Here is a 25,323-nt window from a genome sequence, read left to right as displayed (position 1 = left end):
AGATGTTTTTTGTACTTTGTTATTAACTGATATAAAATGTTGGTATTAGCACGGTATTCTTATAATATTAAAAAGTATCCTATGATTCATGGCTTCCTAAATATTTTTAAAGCAGAAGTCGTTGTTTAATTTTGTCTACTGACCTCTTAACATCTAGTGAGATTAGCACAAGTAATACTATCCTGTCATGTTTCCTTGATTTATAAAATACACTGTAATTTCAGACATGTTGAAACATGAAAAAGAAAGGTACATTTTAGAATGGAGATAGATGTCCTCAATATTAAACCATTAAGAATGGGCTCTACTACTTCAAGGAGAAATGTGCTTTTTATTTTATTATGTTGTTGAGTTTGGTTTGTTCAACTTTAATGTGGCATTTTAAAATGTAATCACTTATGATATTATTTTGTGGTTCTTTTATGTATTATATTTACAGGGTTTTTTATATATTCACTAGTTTCATAAAATGAATTACTTAGCTTTCCCATTTTTTTTCCCTCAGGAATTGTTTATATAACATGAGAATTATGCTCCTTTAAAGACTGAAGTATCAAACTGGTAAAAGTTTCTTGTCCCATTGTTTAAGAAATAGTATTTTAAGAAATTATTTTCATGTTTATTGAGCTCTTCTGATTTTCCCTTTCTTTAAAGTTGACCTTTTATATTTTTCTGAAAAAATTATCATTTTCTTTGAGATTTTTGTTGACAAAGAAATATAAACAATATTTGCTTAATCTTTTAAAAAATATCTGTATCCTTTGATTTATCACCTTTCTTTTATTTGTATTACTTATGTTTATGAGAAACTTGTCTCCTTTTTAAAGCACAAGCGATTATATTTACTTTTCGTGTCTTTTATTCATTCTTAATCCTATAATCTTTCTTTCCTGGGCTGTTTTACTTGTTAGATCTTAATAACTTTTGACATTGATTACTGATTGATTTAGCTTAGTTTTATTATGTAATTTAGCTGTTATTATGTTATTTAAGGCCATGAATGACAGTCATGTCATTCATAATCTGGTACATATTTTATACTTTCATTGTAGATTTCACCTTTCATCATTATAGAGAAAACTAGTCATGTTATATTCTGAAATGCAATATTTTCATATTTATTATTTTCTAAAAAGATTGTTCATTATTTTTTAAATAGCCTGCTTTGATTTCCTTTTTGAATAAATAATTATTTAGATGTATGTGTTTTTTTTCAGTTGCTAGCTTAGGGTTTTGGTTGCATATTTCTTTCTGTGTGTGTTCCCCATTCTTCCTACATTTTTAGTTTTTCTACAATGTAACTGCAAAATTTTTGCCTTTGAGAAGGTTTTAATTTATTTTTGTTTTGAAGGGCCTATTGTATGATCAATTTGATATGTTTTATGCATGTTTAAAAAGAAGATGCAACCTATTGGTAAGGTATAAAAGCATTTATTATACAAATTAATGTGGTCTTTTAAATTGTAAAGACTTTCAATATATTTATTTGTACTGCACAGTAGCTCCTAAATACTAGAAGAAGCATTTCTCACAGTTAGAAACTTGTGTTCCTCTACTTTATCTCCCATTGTTGCTTTTTATAGTTCATAACAGTCATGTGGTATATACTGGTATATGTTACGTTTATATTTTCATTGCAAATTTCACCTTCCAGCATTATAAAAGGACTCTTTATATCCCATGTAACACAATTTGCCCTGCAATCTACTTTGTATGAAATTTATATTGCCACCCTGATTTCCTTTGATTTACATTTCCCTGGTAAATCTTTTCCCTTTTTTAATTTTATTTGATGATATTTTATTTTTAATAGAAGGTAGGTCATTTATTTTTATAGTCAAAATGATATGCTTTGTCATCTGCCATTGCAGACACTTCAGCTTTTGCTTTTGCATTCCCTTTACTCTTTCCCTTTTTTTGTTATTAGGATTACACTTTTTTTAACTTTTTAGAAAAACTTTTTGTTATTAGGATTATATATTATAATTAGTACATTATAAATGATATACATGCTATTTTTATTTATATCAATAGTTACCTTTAACCGTTTTTTAGACGATCTTTTCACTATATGTGTTTCTAATTTTAGATGGTCCCTGACTTACAATGGTTCAACTTACAATTTTTCAACTTTACAATGGTGTGAAAGCTATATCACTTTAGCTTGATTTTAAATAACACAATCATACCATAAGTACATAATAAAAACTAAAATAAACCAATTAGTAGTCGATGTTGAAAGTTATTAAAATATAGCATTCAGTACGCTCCTTTTTTATGATGAGGTTAGGTCAGGATAAGCCCATTGCAAGTTGAAAATATCATAAGTCAAACATACACTTTAGTGTTTTCAATAACAACAGTCAAGCATCTGTATTAATATTTTTACTCCTTTGACTCCCTGATTCAGAAAAAAAAAATTTATGTATTTACTGCCTTGAATTTGCACCCCACTTCCACTTTCCAATCTTTTATATAGTCTTGAGTTTAGACACAATCATTCTTTACATTTTCTTTCAGTTTTGCCAGGAGGTTTATAAAAGCTACTTAAACCTGATTGCATGAATTCATTTATTTAGTCAATAAATATATACTGAAAGCATACTATAGACCAAGTAGTGGGGATAAAACAGTTAACAAGATTGACAAAATCCTGACTTCATGGAGCTTAAATTCTGGTGAAGATGGACAATATATTTGTAATAAGCATTAAATTAACAAAATAATCTATCTAATGATTACTGCAGTGAAGGAACAACAACAGTAAAAAAATCCCAGAATAATGGAATAAAAGAACTAGAGTGTCATTAACTTGGATGATTGGGAAAACCTCTTTGAGAAGATAGTATCTGAGCAGTCAGTTGAATTCTCAAAAAGGGCCAGTCATGTGTTGATCTGGGGAAGAACTTCCAGGACGGAGGAGTAAGTGACAGCCTGGCATAATTTAGAAAAAGAAGAAGAAAAGACAATAAGGTCAAAGCACAATGAGATATGAGGATGGTGGCTGGCATCTCTAGTGCAGCTTATTGATGCCGGTTGAGCAATAAAAACCTTGATCTCTAAGAAGCAGTGTTGTGTGTTTCAATCTGCCTGATGGCTCACTGAGGAGCTGGCACAGTGACTGGCCGTTATTCCAACTCCCATGGGCTGAGCAGCTTCCCGGTCAGTGTCTATTCAAGAATTTTAAAAGACAGAACATGTTTCAAATTTATTTTCTCTTTTCTTATTAGATCATGTCACTGGCTGACTGCAGATGTCATGGAAAAGAGACTTTAGTGACCACACATGAGAGGAAATATTGTCCTTTCAAAAATGGTTTGGAAAAGTCACTAAACACATGTGCAATTGTACTCCCTAACAAGCAACATCAGCAATATCTGGAAAGGAGGGTCTTATTTCCGGAGTTACCACATTACAGTATTCAAAATGTCCAGTTCTCAGCAAAAAATTCAAAACATACAAAGAAATAAGAAAAAAAGGAACCAACAGAAGATATCCCAGAGGAAGCCCAGACATTAAACATACTAGACAAAGACTTTAAATTAACTGTCTTAAATATGCTGAAAGAATTGAAGAAAATCATGGACAAGAACTAAACAAAATTAGAAAAACAAGGTATGAACAAGTAGGAAATTTCTATTTAAAAAATCAAATAGAAATTCTTAAGTTTAAAAGTACAGTAGTTGAAATAAAAAATTATTATAGAGGATCAACAGCAGATGTGAGCAAACAAAAGAAAGAATCATCAAAATTGAAGATAGGGTGATTAAAATTATCTGATATGTGAAGTAGAAAGAAAAAAGAATGAAGAAAATAAACAAAGCCTATGAGACCCATCAAGTATACTAATATATGGGTTTTGAGACTCCCAGAAGGAGAAGAGATAGAGAAAGGAAATGATAAGATATTTAAAGAAATAATGCCTAAAAACTTTCCAAATTTATGGAAGACATGAATATACATGTCAGAGAACTTCAACAACTCTAAGTACAATAAACCCAAAGAGATTGACACCAATACACATTGTAATAAACTGTCAAAAGACAAAGACAAAGAAAAAATCTTGAAAGGCACAAGAGAGAAGAGAATGATATTGTTCAAATGATTTTCAGTAAGATTAACAGTGAAATTTATTGTCAGAAGTCACGGAGGCTAGAAAGAAATGGGATGATATATTTAAAGTGCTATAAGAAAAAAATACTGTCCACAAAGAATTCTATATCTGACAAAACTATCCTTCAAAAATGAAAGCGAGTAGAAATAATTTGAAGAGATCTATTGTACAACATAGTGATTATTGATAATAACAATGTATTCTTGAAAATCACTAAAATTAATTTTAAGTGTTTTCATTATGAAAAAGGTAAGTATGTAAACTAATGCATATATTAATTAGTTTTATTTAGGTATTATGCAGGTATATACTTTTTGAAGTATATACATATACATACATACATATACATATACATAAAAATATGTATAATTTTGTCAATTTTAGAAATTTTTTTAAAAAGAGACATTAAGACAGGTAAACAAAACTAAAGGTGTTTATTGCTAGTAGGCCTGTTCTATAAGAAAAGCTAGAAGTAGTCCTACAGGTTGAAATGAAAGGACACTAAAGTAACTCAATATCGTAAAGAAATAAAGATCTGATAATGATAAATACATAGATAAATAAAGCTAATATTATTGTACTTTTGGTTTGTAATTCCTCTTTTTCTTCCAATAGGGTTTAAAGACTTTAATACTCCACTTCAATAATGGACAAAACATCTAGACAAATGATCAAGAAAGAAATGGAGGAATTAAGACATTATAAACTGACTGTGTCTAACACATATACAGAACACTCTCCCAACAACAGCAGAAAACACATTCTTTTGCAGTACACATGGAACATTCTCCAGGATAAACTATATGTTAGACCATAAAACAATTCTCAATTAATTTAAAAAGACAATCATAAAAAGCATTTTCTCTGACCACAATAGAATGAAGCCAGAAATCAATAACAGAAGAAAAACTGGAAAATTCACAAGCATATAAAAATTAAACCATACTCAAACAACAAATGAGTCAAACAGGAAATACTAGGAAAATTAAAGATGAATAAAAATGAAAGTGCAACATACCAAAATATATGAGATGCAGCAAAAACAATGCTCAGAGGGAAATTTATAGCTGTAAATGCCCACATTAAAAAAGAAAGATCTCAAATCAACAACCTAACTTTACACCTGAAATAATTAGAAGAAAAGAAAAAGCTAAATCCCAAGCCAGCAGAAGGATGAAAATAATAAATGTTAGAGCATATATAAATGAAATGGAGAAAAGGCAAATAATAGGGAGGATTTTTTAAAAATAAGAACAAAAGCTGGTTCTTTGAAAAGATAAAAATTTGGCAAACTTTTAGCTAGACTGATGAAGAAAAAAAGAAAGAAGACATAAATAACTAAAATCAAAAATTAGAGTGAGGATATTACTACTAACTTTACAGAAACTAAAAGAATTAGAATATTATAAACAATTAGGGACCAAAAAAAGTACATAAACTAGAGGAAATAACAAGTTCCTAGAAACATACAAATTACCAATACAGATGCAAGAAGAAATAGAAAATATCAAAGGACCTATGATAAGCAAAGACATTGAATGAGTAATCAAAATTAGCATTTAAAAACCTCTGCTAAATGAAAAATCTAGGACTTAGGAAAATATTAGCAAATTAATTGAACAGCTCATTAAAAGGATTATACATATGACCAAATAGCACTTACTCCAGGAATGTGAGGCAGGTTCAACTTAAGGACAGGTTAATCAAGCCAGGTGTGATGGTGTGCTCCTGTAGTCCCAGCTACTTAGGAGGCTGAGGCAGGAGGATTGCGTGAGGCTGGCCTCAAGTTTGAGAAAAGCCTGGGCAACATAGCAAGACCCTGTCTCCAAAAAACCTTTTTTTCAAAATTAGATATGGTGGCAGTACCTGTAGTCCCAGATACTTAGAAGCCTAAAGTGGGAGGATCACTTGAGTCAGGGAGTTGAAGGCTGCAGTGAGTTATGTTCAGGCCACTACACTCTAGCCTGGGTGACAGAATGAGACCCTATCTCTAAATAAATGAAAAATTAATCAGTGTAACACAATATGTTAGACTAAATGGAAAAAACATAATCATCTCAGTAGATGCAGAAAAAAACATTGCACAAAATTTAGCACCATTTTGTGGTTTTTAAAAATGTTTCCACAAACTAGCAATCGGAAGGAATTTCTTCCATTTGATAAAGGGCATATATCAAAACCCCACAACAAACATCATACTTAATAGTGAAAGACTGAAGTGTTTCCCATAAGATCAGAAATAAGACAAGGATGCTCATTCTCACCACTGCTATTCATCATTTTACTAGAAGTTCTAGCCAGAGCAATTAGGCAGGAAAAAGAAATAAAAGGAATCCAAATTTGAAAGAAAGAAGCAAAATAATCTCTACCTATAGATGACATGATTCTACACATAGAAAATCCAAAAGAAGACATATACACACAAAATACTATAGGCAATCAACAAAATCAGCAAAGCTGCAAAAATCAGTTGTTCTTCTATACATTAGGAATGAACAATCCAAAAAGAAAATTAAGAAAATAATTCCATTTACAATAGCATCTAAAAGAATAATATACCTAGCAATAAATTTAACCAAGAAGGTAAAAGACTTGTATATTAAAAACCACAAATCACTTCCAAAAGAAAATTTAAAAGACCTAAATAAATGGAAAGGTATATGAATTTCATAGAAGACTTAATAATGATAAAATAATCATATTTGTAGATTGATGCAACCCCATCAAAATTCCAAAGGCCATTTCTGCAAAAATAAAAAGGCTAATTTTCAAATTTATATGGAATTGCAAGGAATCCCAAATAATCAAAACAACACTGAAAAAGAAAAACAAAGTTGGAGGAATCACACTTCTTGATTTCAAAACTTACTACCAAAATACAGTGACCAAAACCATGTGATATTAGCATAAGGCTAGACATATAGACCAATGAAATAGAATTAATGTTCAGAAATAAACCAAACATCTATGACTAGTTGATTTTTTTACCAGGGCACCAAGACTATTCATGAATAGAATAATCTCTTCAACTGGTGATGGGATAACTAGATAATGCCATGCCAAAGAATGCCACTGTACCCCTACCTTGCTCCACATACAAAAATTAACTCTAGATAGTCCCCAGATAGCCAACCTGGTTTTCCTCCTTATTTCCCTCATATATGTAGTTCTCAGAATAAATGTAGAATGTGCTAGAAATGGCAATATCCTGAGAGAAGCAGGAACTACCTGAAAAAGCCCAGCCTTGTTCATGTCCTTCCTAAGAAAGATAACATCTTGACTTAAGGAAGAACTGCCAGAGACAGCCTGGACTTTGTTTCTCTCCCTGGAAGCAAGGTTTACTTCAAAGCTTTGACCGGTGAGTCCTGTTGTCCCTGAAGTATATAAATATGAGTTAAAACTATATAACTATTAGAATAAAATGTAGAAATAAATCTTTATGACTTCAAATTTGGCAATGGATTCTTAGATTTTTATATCAAAAGCACAAGCAATGAAAGAAAAAAGTAGATAAACTGGACATCATAAAAATGAAAAAACTTGTACATCAAAGGACACAATTAACAGAGTGAAAGGCAAACTACAGATCGAGAGAAAATATTAGCAAATCACATATCTGATAAGGGGTTAATATCCAAATTACATAAAGAACTCTTACAATGCACCAACAAAAAGATAAACAACCCAACTTAAAATGAACAGAATTTGAATAGACATTGCTCCAACTGGCCAACAAGCACACACAAAGATGTTCAACATTTTACACATTATTGGCCATTAAGGAAATGCAAATCAAAACCACAATAATATATCACTTCACTTTTACTAAGGTGGCTATAATCCAAAAAACTGAAGCAAAAATAGCGTGTGTTGGCAAAGATGTGGAGAAATTTGAACTCTTGTACATTGCTGGCCAAATGTAAAATAATGCAGCCACTGTGGAATACAGCTTGGCAGTTCCTCAAAAAGTAAAGAGATAGTTAAGAATAAGCATAAGCATATGGATCATAGTTATTTTATGCTCCAGCAATTCTACTCCTAGAGTATGTATCCAAGAGAAATAAAAATATGTCCACAGGAAAACTTCTACATAAATGTTTATGGCAGTGTTATTCATAAGAGCCAAAAGATGGAAACAACTCCAATGTCTATCAATGGATGAATGGATAAACAAATTTCGGTATAAACATATAATGGAATATTATTCAACTATGAAAAGAAAGAAAGTACTGACACATGGTAAAACATAGATGAGCCTCAGACACCTTATGTTAAGTGAAAGAAGCCAGACACAAAAGGCCACATAGTGTATCAATACTTTTATATGAAACATTCCAGAATAGACAAATTTATAGAGAGAAAGCAGATTAGTGGTTGCTAGGGGATGCAAGGGGTAGAAGACAGTAAGATGGGGAACTGTTATTTTATGGGCAAGGGATTTTCCTCTGGAGTGATGAAAAAGTTTTGAAATTAGAGATGGTATTGTGAATGCACTAAATGCCACTTAATTATATACTCTGAAACAGTTAACTGTTATGTGAATTTTATCTCAATTTTTAATAACTATATACAAGTTTGTTATTTTGTAGTTGTGGAGGTTAGAAGTCCAAAATCAGTTTCACTGGGCTAAAGCCAAGTTGTCAGAGGAGCTGGTTCCTTCTGGAGGCTCTTAGAGGAAAATCATTTCCTTGCCTTTTTCAGCTTCCAGACACTGCTTACATTTCTTTGAGTCATGACCTGTATCTCACATTACTCCAACCTCTTGCTTGCATTGAGTTACATCTCCTACTACTCTTGCTCATTCTGATTCTTCTGCCACCTTCTTATTAAGGATCCTTGTGATTACATTAGGCCTGGATAATCTCCCATCTCAAAATTCTTAATTGAATCACATCTGTAAAGTCCCTTTTACCAAATAAAGTACTATATTCACAAATTTCAAGCATGAGGAAATGGACATCTATCAGAGACCATTATTCAGCCTGCTACAAGGGCCAGAGATCTCAGTGTGGGAGTCTTGTCCATAAGGATGCCCCTTAAAGCACAGCAAAAGAGTATGAATACCCAAAACCTCCTTTTATATCTTGACTGCCTCATTACCAAGGTCTTATTTTTGATTCATCGCTTTTTAAAAGAAAGACACAGTGGTTATATTGTCTAATTTCTCTAGTACATGGACATTAAAATTCTTGACTTACAATGTTTTCCTTGAAAAGATGTACAAACATTGTTCATTGTTTTCTGTCATCCACTACAGCAGAGAATAAGGATGAAGTCAGAAAAATTTTTTTTACTTGTAGTCAGGAAAACTGATTATTTTGTGTGGGGGTAAGGTATGGATGCCTTCGGATATTTCATTTCCAAAAGTTTGGCAATACATATCTAAGAATGGCTTTCTTAGTTAATGTTACCGGATACTGCAAGCCCCTCTGATATGTCCATTCTAGTATTTCTGTTCAGCAGGGGAGTTTCTTCATTTATCCAAGACATTTTTTTAGGGTCTATGACAATGGCAAAGAGAGATTAAGGCCTTGAACTCACAGCGCTCATATTCAAATGATAGTAAACAAAACAGTAACTTATATAATTTCAAGTGGGGATATAAATGATGAAGGGAAATGAAGAGAGTAGAGGAAAAGATAGTAATGAGAGCAGCAGTACTCTCTCAGATGGGGACACTGAAAACCATTGAAACATAAGCCCTAGGCTGGAGAGCTGGTGGTGAACAAAGTAGGCTGCTTGGAACTGGGAAGTTAAAAATAGTAATTGTATTTAAGATTGTTGCTGATCTAATTACTTAAGTTTTTTCTTACTGATGGTTAAGTTCTTGAGTTTAATTGTCATCTTCTGTCTTCCATGTCTGTAATCTTCTTATTCATTGTTTCTATGTATTTATCAAACATAGCATTTGCTATATGCTAACCCCTGGTTTAAGCACTATACCAATAGTAGTTGATTTAATTTAAATATAAATCCCTTTGAGGCAGGTACTGTTATTAGTCCCATTTGACAGTTGAGAACACCAAGAAGTTATGTAACTAGCCCAATGTCACACTGCTAGTGTAAATAGGGTCAGGATTTGCACCCAGGGAGTACATCTTCAGAGTCCATACTCTTGATTCTACCTATGTTGATTCTCTACTTATCGCTGTGTCCTTTTTTCTCTCTAATCTGGAAAAAACAAACTAGTTTGTCATCAATATCATTGCTTCAGTCTTCTGCATTGTCAATTTTGATATTTTCTGTCTTCAGTGAGGATTAAATTATTCAATTGTATGTTTAATTTCTTTTGCATTCTCATTATTACCATTTCAGGCTATTTCCTCCTCGTAATTTTTGTTCCTGTTTCATGGAAGCCAAAACTTCATGCATCCTTCAGAGGATTTCAAGAAGTTTCTCAATGTTTTATTCCACATCACTTCTTATGCAATCTTTTTAATATGTTCCATGTTGGGCTTTTCCTGTTCTCCAGTCTTAAAATTAAAAGAGATGCATCCAGACTTAGTGTTTGACAATAGGTGTGGTGTGTGTAATTCCCTTCACCCCACTTGCTGACAACCTTGATTTTGGTAAAATCCCTTCCTAGTATATATTAAATAGTAAGAAGGCAGGAAAATATGCACAGCTATCCAGAGCTCCATGGGTGTAGCAGATGCTCACCTAGTACAGCCATACTGCAGAAATGCCATTTTTCTATTTCCTGGCTCATAAAGACTCTAAAATAATGAAGTATGCCCAAATTAAGTCCAGCATGCAATGCTACTAGTTCTTCCTACCTGCAGAGCTTTACTCTCTGAAACTACTTCTTCCATGTAATAATATAAACATCCATTATCCATATTTCCTTCCTTCTCTGAAGTTTTACTGGAGTTTTATTCTCTCAGGAGACATGGAAAGGAGAATTATTGGGTGGGAGAAGAGGGAAACCACATTCTGACATCTCAAAGAACAGTCAAAGAGGAGAAGAGATAGGTGTTTAGGTGGTGGGCTCCGGTTCTGATTGTTCAGAGCAGCCTCTACTTTGAGGGCTGGTGACTGTGTGGTCATGGTCGTTAAATATTTTGAATATCACCCCTGGATAGAAACATATTCTACAGGAGATCAGGGTTCCTTTGTTTTCACGGGCAAAGCATATGTTGGTCCCCAACTGCAGTTCTCATTTTAGTTTTATAGGTCTTGTAATCTTTGTGGGTACTCTCACAGATTCTGATAGTACATTGGCTATCATCTTTGTTGTTGGTGTGGTTCATTCATTCCCCAAATACTAATTAAGAAATTACAATGAGCCAAGCACTGTGCTAGACCCTGGGGCTACAATTCTGAGCCAACAATGCATGCCTCTGTTCCCACAAATTTTCATCTTATGTCTTCATAGTTGGAATCTGGAGAACTTTCCAGAACTGCTATCCAGAAATCATTTTAAACTGGAAAATGATAATGCTCTTCTAATGAGAATCATCAGCAAAGCAGGGTGAAAAATAGTAAAAAGCACTGGGCTGGAAATCAGACAGCTTAAGTTCTCATTCTTGATCTGCCACTAATATCTGGGAACTTTGTGTGACTCACTTAACCCCTCACAGTCTCCGTTTCTATGTGTAAAATGACTGGGTTGAACCAGGTTCTCTCTAAGATCCCTTCCAGCCATAAAATTCTATGTTCCCAAGATAAATGTTCTTCCCATTAAAGCGGGTGTTTTGAAAGCCATTTTTTATCAGTGGATCTCAAACCTTATGTTTACCAATACAGTAGTCTGATTCTCCTGACCCTCTTTATACCATTCCTAATAAGAAATGTACCAGCCATATGTGAAACACATGGGGTCTGTCCAAAGGCCATGAAAGATACATAAATTTCACAAGTGAAAGATGCAAAACACATGCTGACACATCTCAAATCCACGTGTACATTTTGGTTACGGTTTAATGGTAGTTAATTTTGAAGGTTCTTCAGAAGTCCATTTAAGATACTTCTATAGAAGTGGCTTTTAGTTGGGGCCCAAAAGGTCCTTGTGTAAAAACAAGTAAAGTTGTCTAAATTTTTGTGAGGTAGCCGGGGAAATGGAAGCCTTCTGAAGTTGGTCATAGAGTTAGGCATTTCACACCTTGCAGCATCGTGACAAAGTCAGGATAAAACAGAAGGCTAAGTGAATATCAAACTTAGGGGACTGCAGGCTCACCTATGAACCCACAGTGAAAAGACACAGCTGGGGCATCTGCTTTGGCCATCAGCCCTTATTTGGGGCTGTCTTCCAGAATTTTGCATGTGCTGGCCACAGAAGTGTAAGTTCATGCCCTTCCTCCTGCCTGATGAATACTCATTCCTCAGGGCCCTGCTGAAACATCACCTCCTCTGTGAAGCCTTCCCTAATCTCTCTACACAAATGGGCCACTTCTCCATTTGTTCCCTCACTCTTTCACTCTTTCTCACTCTACGTTTATTACTAGATCTGTCATACTGAACGGCATATGTTATATATATATGTTCTATATATAAGAAAAAAATATATGTTATATATATATAACAAAAATACATATGTTATATATATATAACAAAAATATATATGTTATATATATAACAAAAATGTATGTGTTATATTATATATATAACAAAAATATATATATATATCAAGTAATACTTATTGAGTAATAAATATGCTTTTGTGATCTGTGGAATTCCTGGTGCCTAGCAATATGACTGACGTGGTTAATGAACCTGTGAGCCAATGAATGAATGTCTGTTGACACTCAAAGTCAGATTCAATTGGATATTGATTTTGGAGGAGAAAAAGCCAATATCATGTATCAAAATGGAAACCTCAACCTTGTGAATTTTCTACTATAGAAGAACTCAAACTCTATTTGAAAGAAAAGCATAGCCAGTCAAGAAAAATATAGTAAGCACCTGCTATATGGTGTCCCATACATCCTGCATCCAGGAGAGTTTATAAGAAAAGAAAAAAAAAATGGGATTGTCTTCAAGTTGCTCACTGTTAAAGTCAGGAAGAAAGCTGTAGATTCATCTTACAGACAATAATGTAAGACCTCTCTCAAGCCGGTGGTCACTGACTGATATACAGCTCTAGGGTACCTGAGAGGGGGGAAATCAAGGCCAGCTATCAGCAAAGACTAGAAGCAAGCCAGTAAAGCTTCCATAATGCTCATGCTCCCATCTATCTTTGAAATCCTCACTGTCCAATCAGGTGGCCACTAGCCACCAGGGGCTATTGCACACATGAAACGTGGCCAGCCTAAACTGGAATGTGCTGTAAATGTGAAATACACACCAAATTCCAAAGACCTACTTGAGAAGAAAAAGAATGTAATACTACCTCATTTATTTTTTATATCAATTACATATTAAAATGTTAAAATGACAATATTTCAGATATATAGGGTAAAATAAAATATTAAAATTAAATTCACTGGTTTTTAAAAACTTTTTACAATGTAGCTGCCACAAAAGTACAAATTACATGTGGCTCACACTATATTTCTGTTGGCCAGTGCCTTTCCAAACCATACTTTTCCTTAGTGCCAGTGACTGTCACCTCAACTGCTTAGTTACCTGTGGTCTTTGGGCATGGTTACCAGGAAGCTCTTGAAGGACCAACTATCTCAAGGCCCAGAGTATACACTTGCATAGAAAATTAATATAGATTCATCAAGGCCTCTTGCCTTGTTCAGTAGCCAACTCGATGGACTTCATGTCAACCACCAATGGTGTCTGTGTGGTTCCCTTCAGTTCTGCCTGAATTTCCTTTTCATAGCTGGGAGAAAATTACAATGAGGGGTTGATATTTTCCACAAGCCTATACTGATAAGAGCAAGTGGTCTAAGCTGACAGCAATAAAGCCAAATGACTGCGAAGGCCAGGCAGGTAACATAAAAAGTGAAGCAAGCCAAGTGTACTCTTTTGATAACAGTCATGCGCTGCTTGGATATGAAACACACAGGAATTTTCTTCACTTCCCCAAAGAAATATGCCCTCTTCCTTTCCTTTTCTCTTTGTTTTGGAAACTTATGACATTCTTGGCCAACCTTTCATTTTTCTGCTTTTGCTATAAAAAGAAATTTCACTCAACTTTTAACTCAATTTAAGAATAAAAACAAAATAGTTCAAACAATGATAAATTGCAACTGACACTTGCCTCAGTGCAGGGGCTCAGTAGGGAATTGTGGGGACTGTGGAGAAGTGGGGAATGCAAGTCCCACCCACAGCAGCAGCCCTGACTCAGCGCCAGCCAGTAGGTGCCAAGTGGTAACACAGACCCCCAGTGGCCATATCTGATTTTTCAAGAGAAGCCAGAAACCTGGATTTTTATGTGAAATCTCCTAATTTTCAAGTGTCGCCAAGTAATTCGAAATGTTTTTAAAACATAGTGTAAGCCAGAATCCTGTGATCTAAACAAAACATATCTACAGACTAAGTCTGGCTCATGGGCCACCAGTTTGCAATCGTGTCTAATTCCAGACTAGACATCATCTACCTAGCAGGGATAGCAGGGAATAAAAAGAAGAAAAAAAAAGAGGAAAAGAAATTAATATTTTTTTCAATAGTTACTATATTCCTGAAACTTCATCTCTTTTCCCTCATTTAATCAACCCAACAGCCTAAGAAGTAGTATTAACCTCATTTGCACAACTGAAGAAACAGAAATTGATTTAAGTGATTTGCTCAAGATAACTCAATGAGAAGCCTCCAAACTGAAGGAAGTTGTTTATTTCTTGTTCCCTAATCATATTTTCATTCCTGTGCTTCCTGCTCTCTCCCAGTTTAGGAGACCTTACCCAGCTCCCTGACGTCTAAGACCTTCCCTAATCAGCCGAGCCCTCACCTGCCTGCTCAGATCTCCTGGGTGCTCACTCCCTGGATGCATTCTTGGCAATCAGAAATTGAGCATGTCTTTCTCATGTCTTCCAAGGCAGGCAAGAACTATGACCAATGCTTTTGAACTCTCAGCATGAATCATGAGCACCTTCATTTAATACAGGCACAAAATATGTTTGTTGGTTGTAATATGCATCCCTTGGCTTGCCCACTCTCCTCCCACCCCACTCCTTTTTGTGTGAGTTCTCTTCATATCCTTCATCTTCTTTCATTTGAATTGTTCACATCGATTCTTTATTACAATGCTGATTAAAGAACCCATAGAACATAAGAACAGGTGCTGAGGAAAAGCAGCTTAGAGACCAGCCCTTAAAAGCCTTCATTGGCTCCACAGGAACCAGGATCCCAGAGGAAGTCAGGGTTGGTTCAAGGTTGCTGAAGACTGAAGTCACAGTGCTGGAAGGAGAATCCAGTCTTACAGACAGACTGAAAATGAGAAGTGTCATCTCAGCAGGTTTATACTTTCTGGGGCCCTCTTACTCCAACTTTTTTATCTTTCCCAGAATAGCTTTATTCCTTTTCTCTTCAGCACAATGAAATTATCTTTGGCCAGACTTGTTAGTCCCCATTCAAACAAAATGGCTTCAAGCTGGGAGAAGCTCCTTCCCTCCTTCTCCAGATTAGGTTGCCAGCTGCCCACACCTACCTGAGGTAACCTCTAGCATCCACTTTTGTATCTCATTAAGGGGAGCAAATATAGTAACAACCAGGATCCTGCACATTCCTGAAGCAACTTATTAGTAACAAAGCATTTTCACATCCCTTATTTTGTTTGACATTTACAGTAGCCTGATAATTACCAAGCAGATGTCATTATGGCCATTTTACAGATGAGGATACTGTGAACCATAGAGGTTAAGTGATTTACCTACATCATAAGGCAACACTAACACTTGAGCATAATCTTCTGAACCTTTAAGTGGTTTCCTCTTGGGATTTTTTTTTTTTCACAATAATTTTTATTCTTCTGATTCGAAAAATTTTACCTCTCTATGGTATAAGATCGGGAAAATATAAAAATGTTGAAAGAAGAAAATAAATGATGGTTGTACTCTTAAAACTCAAGATAATTATGATTAACATGCTGATGTATCTTCTTATTTATTGTCTGTGTATATTTTTTAACACAGAATGTTAAAAAGTATTTAATGGTATGAATCAGGAGAATACCATTTATATGTAATTGCATTATTATTATTATCATTTATTTATTTAAAAATGGAGTCTCACTCACTCTATTGCCCAGGCTGGAATGTAGTGGCACGATTACGGCTCACTGCAACTTCCGCCTCCCAGGCTCAAGCAATTCTCCTGCCTCAGCCTCCTGAGTAGCTAAGACTACAGGCGTGTGCCCCATGCCCAGCTAATTTTTGTATTTTTTAGTAGAGACGAGGTTTCATCACATTGCCAGCCTCGTCTTGAACTCCTGACCTCAAGTGATCCATACTCCTCAGCCTTTCAAAGTACTGAGATTACATGCAGGAGCCAACACACACAGCCTAGTTTGTATTATTTTTACACTTAACGTTATGTCAAGAGAATTTACTGTCATGAAGTGTCCATTGAAAAAATAATTCTTAATAATTGCAAACATTTCATCCAACATAAGAGCCATCCCCTACTTTGACATATTTTTCCCATACTTCAATTAAAAAACATATTATGATAAACATCCTTATAGCTACATTTTGCTCCAGATTTCTGAATGGAATAAACAGTAAAATTTTTCCTAAGGATGTGTACTGAACCAAGCAATTAATCAATAAGAATTCCAGGACAAAAAGCCTGAGCATTTCATAAGTGCCAGATGCTGGGTTCATGGGGACCAAAAGCTATGCGCATCATTTTCTGAAGGGCTTTTGCAATAAACTATTTCCCAAATTGTATCACTCCCTACTGCCCCTGCCTTAGTTCAAGGGACTTCTACTGTTTTCTAACTGGTCTTCTGTCCCTAGCCTCCTCTGCCCCAAATTTAAAAGTAAGTTCTGGCACATAGCAAGCATTCAATGAATGTCCCTTCCACACACATTTTTATCTCTCACCCTCTAGACCTGTTGGTGCTCATAAATATGTTCCAAATGTTTTCCTTTGTCCAATTAGGCTGGGAGTTTCCTGACACAGAGCTCCCAGTCTGTCTCTCTCTGCAGCCCATCACGGCTTCCAGCAAAGACCTCTTCCTTTGGGAAGAGGGATTTTATGGAGTTCTAGAAGAACTGATTATATACATTTAGAAAGGAGTCAAGACCTAAACCAATAATCAAGCCAATCTCCAAGGGAAACGCTACTCAGAGAACCTCAGAAATGGCTATGGCTTAAGCCAGAGTTGTCATCAAATTTAGAAAATATATTAAAAATATAGTTTTAAAACCATCACCCTTTTATTCAGGGATAAGCATCTCACCCCATCTTCTGCCTTTTTGCTGATTTTTCAGCTTTGAATGGGGCCACCCAAGTTGTAAAGTCTCTAGCAGCAGTCTGATCAGTTCTGGTTTAGGGTGGCTCCCAGTAATCAGTTTGAACAGAATCCTCAAACTACTTTCATATCCATGTCTTCTTTAAAGGGAAAACAAAACAAAACAAAAAGTGAAAATACAATGTCAAAGAATGCTCCCAGTGACAAGGCACAAGACATCTGCACTGTTCGGCTACCCTATGGGACAACCCTTAAGCCCTGCTCCCTTCCTGGTATTCTAAGATATCTTTCTTAGAAGGAAATCTGTCCTTACTCTTATGTGGTTATTCCCTGCATCAGATATTCCACCACCCCAGCAGCAAGAGCTCTGTGACATGATAATGATGATAGTTTATTTGTGGTTCATGTCTACTTTCTCATTGGATCCTCACAACAAGGTAGCTAGAGCAAGCATTATTATACCTGTAAAGTGCAGATGCAAATACTGAGGTTCAGAATATGTTAGCAGCTTGGCCAAAGCCTTGGAGTTAGGAAGAGGTTGAGTCAGACTCTACCCAGCCAATGGGCACTTTGGTGTAAACGTGAGGCATCCTGGTTGGCGGGGGGCTGCCACCTCTCTTTCCTTGCCTCAAGCTTTGCCCCTCTAACTGGTGAAGAATCATATCTCTCACTGGCTCTTGTGGAGAAGCCACATGGACAACCAGGGTAAACCTCTCAAGATATTTGAAGGCAAAAATGTTAGTCATTCCAGGAGTTGGCATCGTAGACCTCACTCCCTTCCAGGCAGCCCCTGCAGAGTTGAGGGGCTCCCTGGATACCTGCTGCACTGCAATCCACATCATCATCTCATCCTGGGACTTTTCTTCAAAATATCCCAACTGGCGCTCTGTTTCTGATCATAACTCCCTCCAATCCTTCTTCCAACCAAGTTATCTTTATTTTATCTCCTCACTCTCCTATTTTAAATCTTCAGTGGAGCTCCATCCCCTGCGTGAGGAAGTAGACACCTTAGGCTGGCATTAAAGGCCATCTGCATTGTGCCCCTTCCCTACAGGCCACTCCATCCCCACACTTTACATACATGGACTGTGATGCTGCTCTTTCTTCACCCTACACCCTCCTCACATGCTCTTCCTTAAGGCTTCTGAGCCTTTCTCAAGTCCGACTCCCTTCCTGGAATTTCAAACCTCTGCACCTTCAAAACCTGCTTTAAGTTCTACTTCTTCCATTCATATCCTCTAAGTAAACCAGACTTCCCCAGGTTCTGCACACTCTGATGTTCTGAGGAACTGGTCCACTGCTCCACTCACATCACCTCTGAACTATAAGCTGCTATTTACTATAATGAGGATCTTGTGTCTGTGTGACTCCCCAGTTTGCTAACAAATTCCTTGAAGACCAACACTGCTTTAAAGATCAAGCAGCTTACCGCCAAGTACAGAACAAGTGTTCAAAGGTCCTCACTGGATATGTGGATATGCAGGTTGAGACTAGGACAGCAGGTGTGAAATAGGGAGACTGGAATAGAGTCACACAATCTGGTTGATGATAAGGCCTTGAGGAACTCTCTTTCTCCTTCCTGAGCTCATGCTACTCATTTACAAAATGAAGAGATTGGATGAGATAACCTCAAATGCTTCTTCAAACTCTATGAATCACTAAATATATGGGATAGATGGGAAATTTTCAACTGTGAGACAAAAATAATATTTGAAGGCCTTAGCAATTATTTTGAAGGCCTCAGCAATTATATTGAAGACCTGCTTTTTCACCAAATGTTGACCATGACTCCTGCAAGTCCACTGATTTTTTTTTTTTTTAATAAAGCCCACCAGACTCAATGGCCATAATGAGATCCACACACTTTTCAGGTGCTGAAGTCATTTGGCCTTTGGCCTTCATCTCACCAGCCCCCAGCACATGGGAGCAGGCCATGACTTTCACACACGTGTTCCCTCTTACCTAATCTTTTAAAAGGAAACACAGCATTATAAAATTTAGAGAGAGGCAAGAAGGGAGAAGATAGGGGGTGGAGAAAACAGAACTTGAGAAATAATTTTCAAACAAAGAAAATAATATCAAATACATGGATCATTAAACTGAAAAGCCATTCTGAATCTGGAGGACTATTTTCTTGAATGTCTGGGATGTAGTGGGAGTATAACATGCATACTCCACTTCTATCTGAACATAAATGAAAGGTTTATAAGTGAAGCATATTTGTCAGGCACCAAAACAGTGATAATTAAATTCATGGGGCATGTATGCATTACAGAAAAACCAGAATCCCAGCAGCTTGAGATCTTATAAAGTAGCTGATTATCATCAACACTATAATTACTCATGAGCCCAAGGAATGTACTCCAGGCCTCCTCAGACTTGTCTAGTATCAGACAAGAGAGCACCATAATTATATTTCATATTTTCGGCCAACCCTAAAAATGTATGTACAGAGGGAAATGACACAACTCTCTGTGCCCTCTGAGGTAAATGCAGGTACTAAAACTTGTCTTAGAGGAAAACAGTAAATCTTTATTGATCTAAACCTTTTTAAAAATCAGGAAAATATTCACAGATGTCAAAGTTTCATTAAGTTTTAACTTAATGAAAAGGTGAGTGAAATTATAAGTGAGAAAAGTATGTTATTTAAGATGCAAATTATATTAATAAAATTAGGTAGGTAGATGGCGAAAGACTCAACTCCCGTCATTACAGAATATAGGACAATTTCATCACAAACATAAAAGTTTTGTCAATTGGAGTCTATAAATTTTGCGAAGAATTTTAATTCAACTATTTCTCTTGATTCCAATAATATCTGAGCAGTAAGCAAAGCAAGAGTTAGTCCCTTATTTAACCACCCATAAACCTGAAATCATAAGAGGTAAAGTGACTTACCCAAGATCACACAGTTGCTTAACAATGGGGTTGCTACTAAAGTCTGAGCTCTCTGTGATCAAACATCCATCTTACTCTCCCACTTCACCCTCTGGGGTTGAAGCCATGTTGACTGATTTCTTGCTTCTGTAAGCTCTTGGCTAGAAAAAGCTAATACATTTACATGGGATTTGGATTCAGCACAAATTTTTTAGTGTCTACCTAAGCAGTCTAAAAAAGCACTTTCACCTACTTAATCTGGTTTGAATCTCAAAACTCTAAAAACTTCCCATGAAGATTAATTAATCAATTTTTTTTCTAGTGTCACATGTCTAAAACCTCAAAATGCTATTGCAGTGATCTGTAATAATAAAGTACCACAATAATTAAATCTTTAAAATCACTCCAACATGGGATTCCTAAGTCTGAACCACAGTTCTGCCACTCGTTAGCCACATGACCTTAGGCAAATGATTTAACTTCTCCAAGGCTCAGTTTTCTAACCCTAAAAATGGGACAATACCTATTCATCCAGCACACAAGAAATTTCTTGTTGCACGGTAAGGGATCAACAATTGTTAGTTTTCTCCCTTCCTTTGCTCTAGTCTTTTTAAAATTTCATTTGTTAAAATAATGACTGTTTTTCTAGGATCATTGTGCTCAAAAACCACTCGACTATTGCATTAATTGATTTTTGATTCAGAATCTTCATATGATACTATCCATTCATTCACAAATATTTATGTGCAGCCACTGTTCTGAGTACTGGTCATATGGTGGTGAACAAAACAAACAAAGCTTTGGTCATCAGAGAGCTTCCATTCAACAAACTGGACAGCTTCTTGGCTTTGGTCAGTATTTCCACATGTGGAGGGTAAGCAACTTCATTGGTAAAAGCCAGAAGACTCATCCTGTGATTTGGCCTTACCAGACACTCTCTAGTCCACTCACTTTCTCCAAGGCAAAGATCAGATCCCTGGGAGGCATGCTCCCTGATGCACAGAAAGGTAGCAAGCGCCTTCCGTGGACTCCTTTGCGGCCACTATAGCAATCTGACTCTGCTCCAGGAGACTTGGTCACTGGGGTCATGTGCTTATCCAGTCCCATACGGTGCCCCCACCAACCATGGGGGAGGACTTGGAGGTGACTTGGTGTCCCTGACAGCTTGCCCCAAAGTTGGGTTTATCCTAAGTGTGGTTCTGAGTCAGCTCTCCTGACTTTTCCTAAGTGACAGATGCATTTCCAGCAAATGAGAGGTGGTGACAAATTATATCACCTCAAGGGCCCCGACCTATGCCAGCATCCTCTCCCTTTCCTCTCTGCCACAGGGTTTACTTCCAAGTGGCCATTATGAGCTAAAACAAAACAAAAAGCCAGCCAAGTCTGCCAAAGTTGTGTGGCCTCCCATGCCCCCTAGGTCTGTCCATATTCTAAGACCTGGCCTGGAATCCCTGGGGATGCCCAGCATCAAGCAGCTTGCAGCAGGGGATAAGCCATGAAAGTATCTGTGTGGCTGCATAATCAGGCCCATTTTTTCATTTTTATTTCCCTTCTCAGTGGCTCCTAACCAAATCATTCTCTAGGTTTGAAAGGGCTCTGCAGGAATGCAGAGAAAAGGACGGTGACTCAGAAGATGGTGACCGCGTCATCTGCTTTGCATTGTCGAGTACATTTTTCACATGTTACTGGGTGAAGTTAGCAATAAAGGGCACCAAATGCTAGAAATAGAACAAAAAGATATAAAGAAAGGGGGAAAAAAAAAAAGAAAAAATTCTTATTTCCTCCAGAGAAATCTGCCTTGATTCAGGACCACTGGTGTTATAGGAAAAATCATTTTGCTTTTGAACAGCTCTTTCTGACTCACTTGTTTGAAAGAATGTGCTGAACAAATAACCCCCTTCTCCCCCCAAACAGCTTTGCTGAAATCCGAACGCTGTAAGTTCTCCTTGTTGACTTCTGAAAGAGATCTCTCTATATTCATTTGGGCTCTGTGCACGTCACATGATACCAATACATTCCAAATGCTAAGATACAAGATTACTACTTAACCATAGAACAAACCAACAGGAATTTTAATCAAGACAATATCCAATAATGAATAAAGATGGAATGTTTTGGAAGGATTCCAGAATACACATTTGGGAATTTTTAATCTTGCTCGTCTTTGAATCTAGCAAAAATACTTTAAACTTTTCTGACTATGCCATTTTAGGCTGCATCCAGAAACCAGCTACTATCTAAGGTATTAAAGCATTTCATCTGCACAGACATTGAATTTCCAAATCTATTTCAGTAATTGATACCAGATTAACTGAAATATGAATCAACAGACAACTTTCTTTAAAGACATTCTATAAGCTGAGTTATTTTATGATATAAAAGATGAAAAGAAATCAAGATAATAGTGATCATTATGTGACAAGAATATTCCTATATTTTAGGATTTGTTTTATTTTAATGTTTGTATTCAGACCAGGTTTATTTGTAATAGCTTGTCACATTGCTTCATTAAGCCATACTCAGCTATTGGTGACCAAACATTTAGCATGAGTTTGAAGGTTATCTGAATCATCACTAAATGTAAAGGAAGCTTTTTTATAACAATAATCAGCTGCAACTTACCCAAAATGGGAATTTTGGCATATTTTAACTGGTTTTGAGAGAGTTATGGCTGTAAGAAGGCAGTGGCCTAGTAATGAGTTTACAAGTTTAGGATACTGAGGCTCTTTTTCCTGATGGGTGGGGATTTTCCACACCCACCCCGACAGCTACCACCAAATGGAAACAAGACAATTCCCCTTCCACAAGGCTGCTTTGAGCACTGGTGTTTGGGTCTTTGAAAGGGACCAAGCTATGGCTGGAAAAAAGATGCTAAAGGTGGAACATAGATTAAATGTGACACGTTACACTATAGGAAAGGTATTTGTGAAGACCACGTGGTAGATCAAAGACTCCACTGCACTTATTTTTGTCTTCACACACCTACTAAACCTGTATTTCTGCTGATTAGTGAAATTCTAGCTCTTTGACAATCCCAGGACCCTAAATTGATATATCATCCAGCAGCATTAAAATGTTGGTTTTGCATGATTAGAAGTGTGGGTGCACAATTTCACTGGGAGGAATAAGAGTTGCGAGCCATTTAAAGTAAATCAAGACTAAACAAGGAAAATGAGAAAAATGGCCTGTGCAATTGCCCTGTTTAGTCATCTCAGTATCCCAGCTGAAGGGGAGATTAGAACTAAGGTCTGAGCTGGGGATATTTCCAAGGGGTGGATGCTAGTTTTAGGGCAGATTCTCTGGCATACTCTGATTAAGCCACTAATTTGGGTCAGAAGGAGGGAAACAGAGCTAGTAATGCATTTCTGAGTCCATCTCAAGAGAGTAATTGATCAATGTCTGCTTTATTTCTTTTTCACTTTATGTATTTGTTTTCCAAAAAAAAGGGAATTATTTTAAAATCATTTTGAATATTACAGATTTTATCTGGGTATCCTAACCAAGAATTCCAGATAGAATCTAGTATATACAGTGAAAGTTAAAACACTGAATAACTGTAAGCCAGAGAACAAACTCATCCCAGAAAAGATTTTACAGTATTCCCAGAGAATAGGAGACGCTAATAGAGTTATATATGTTTTAAGTGGTAGATACAATCACGTGTGCACAATATAAAACAGAAGGTTTTTAATGATTGAAAAAGGAGGGGAAAAAACGCTGTTTGGTAGTAGCTTGGTGAACTTTGGCTGAACTTCTCTGTTTGGCAGGCTCTGGTGCGGACAGTCTAGGATGAGGCATTAGGGCTCGCATCTGAGAAGTTGACATCAAGCAGACAGCAAGACATGATATCTTATTTTCCTGAGCCATGCTGACACAAATTGAACTCCCCTTATTATTTTCTTATGCCTGTAAAGTCGCACTTGGAATTTAAGCATTTTGTGTGCAGATGTTGAGGGCCGGGTTGGTTTAATTTAAATAATTTGCAGATTGTTTAGTAGCACTCCAAAGACGGCAGTGTTCTTCATCTGAGTTCAATTTTATGAGCTTTGGTTTCTGATCTTCTGCAAGGTAAAACTGAAGCTTTAAAAAAAACCCAGTGCTCTAAAGACCCTGCTGCTGCTGCTGCTGCTGCTGCTGGCTTTGTCAATTGAAGAAAATGAAGACACGGCAATGTTGTCTCTAATTTGCTCAACTTTTTACTTTTCCCTGGTTCTTTACTTATGAAAAAACAAAGTGCCTTAGGAAGAATTGGATGGGGGCTGGGAGGATGTACTGAGATGGTAAAGCATCAAAATCAAAAATCAGAAATAATGAGGACTGACTTGTTATAAAATACTTGTTCCCGTCTCTCTGACTATAGAATCACTTGGTTTCCAATTTTTTCCGGACCATGGCAATTATGCATTTGCACTGTTTATGCAGCCCCTTCTCCATCAGACATTTCTTTCACTGATGTTTACTTACCCACTTTTCCTAAAGATTATATGTGACCTCCCTGGAGCCCAGGCATAGACGCATGATTGTATTCCCATTTATATACGAGTCGATTGCCTTCATTCTCCAGCGCAGGATTTGTTTGCCCAGCTAGGCCCCACATACTAAACAAAATGAGGGAATGCTTCTTGGAAGAAAGTAAGATGTCAGTGTACATTACAACCCCCCTGGGGTAAATGGAGAGCATTCATAAAGACTAAAGAAATGTGCTTTATAATGAAATGTACCTCATATAATTTATGACCCAATACTCAGAGATGAGTTTTTCTCTTTGGGAATGTGTGTCTGTATGTGAGAGAGAAGACAGTGTGTGATTATATAAAATTCTTAATAATAATCTGGGGAAAATATGTTCTTTCTAGTTTGGGCAATGACCAAAAGTGATTTGCAATGACCTCTATGAGTTCCCAAAGAGGATGTGAAGTTCTCCCCATCGCCCACTGCGGTCATAGTGCTGGGTGTGATCATGGCTTTGACCTTAGACACAGAGAAATTTCTCTCCCACACAAAGGGGAGGGGAGAGTGGGATATGCAGAAA

At 36.4% G+C, this 25,323-nt stretch overlaps 1 long non-coding RNA gene across 1 annotated transcript in view; it reads right to left on the bottom strand.

The window, feature by feature from the left end:
* Positions 1–21,835, bottom strand: part of LOC103889937 (uncharacterized) — a 69,278-nt gene extending 47,443 nt beyond the window's left edge. Inside the window, exons 1-2 of the long non-coding RNA XR_654300.4 lie at positions 21,243–21,835; positions 20,313–20,462 (exon numbers count right to left, since the gene is read on the bottom strand). This is a non-coding gene — a long non-coding RNA (uncharacterized LOC103889937). The remainder of the gene's footprint in view (positions 1–20,312; positions 20,463–21,242) is intronic.
* Positions 21,836–25,323: the final 3,488 nt, after the last annotated feature.

Source organism: Pongo abelii, chromosome 11 (genome assembly GCF_028885655.2).
Source record: "Pongo abelii isolate AG06213 chromosome 11, NHGRI_mPonAbe1-v2.0_pri, whole genome shotgun sequence".
Taxonomy (NCBI): Eukaryota; Metazoa; Chordata; class Mammalia; order Primates; family Hominidae; genus Pongo; species Pongo abelii.
Note: the sequence above shows the minus strand (reverse complement) of the source record. Positions and strands in the feature narration are given on the sequence as shown.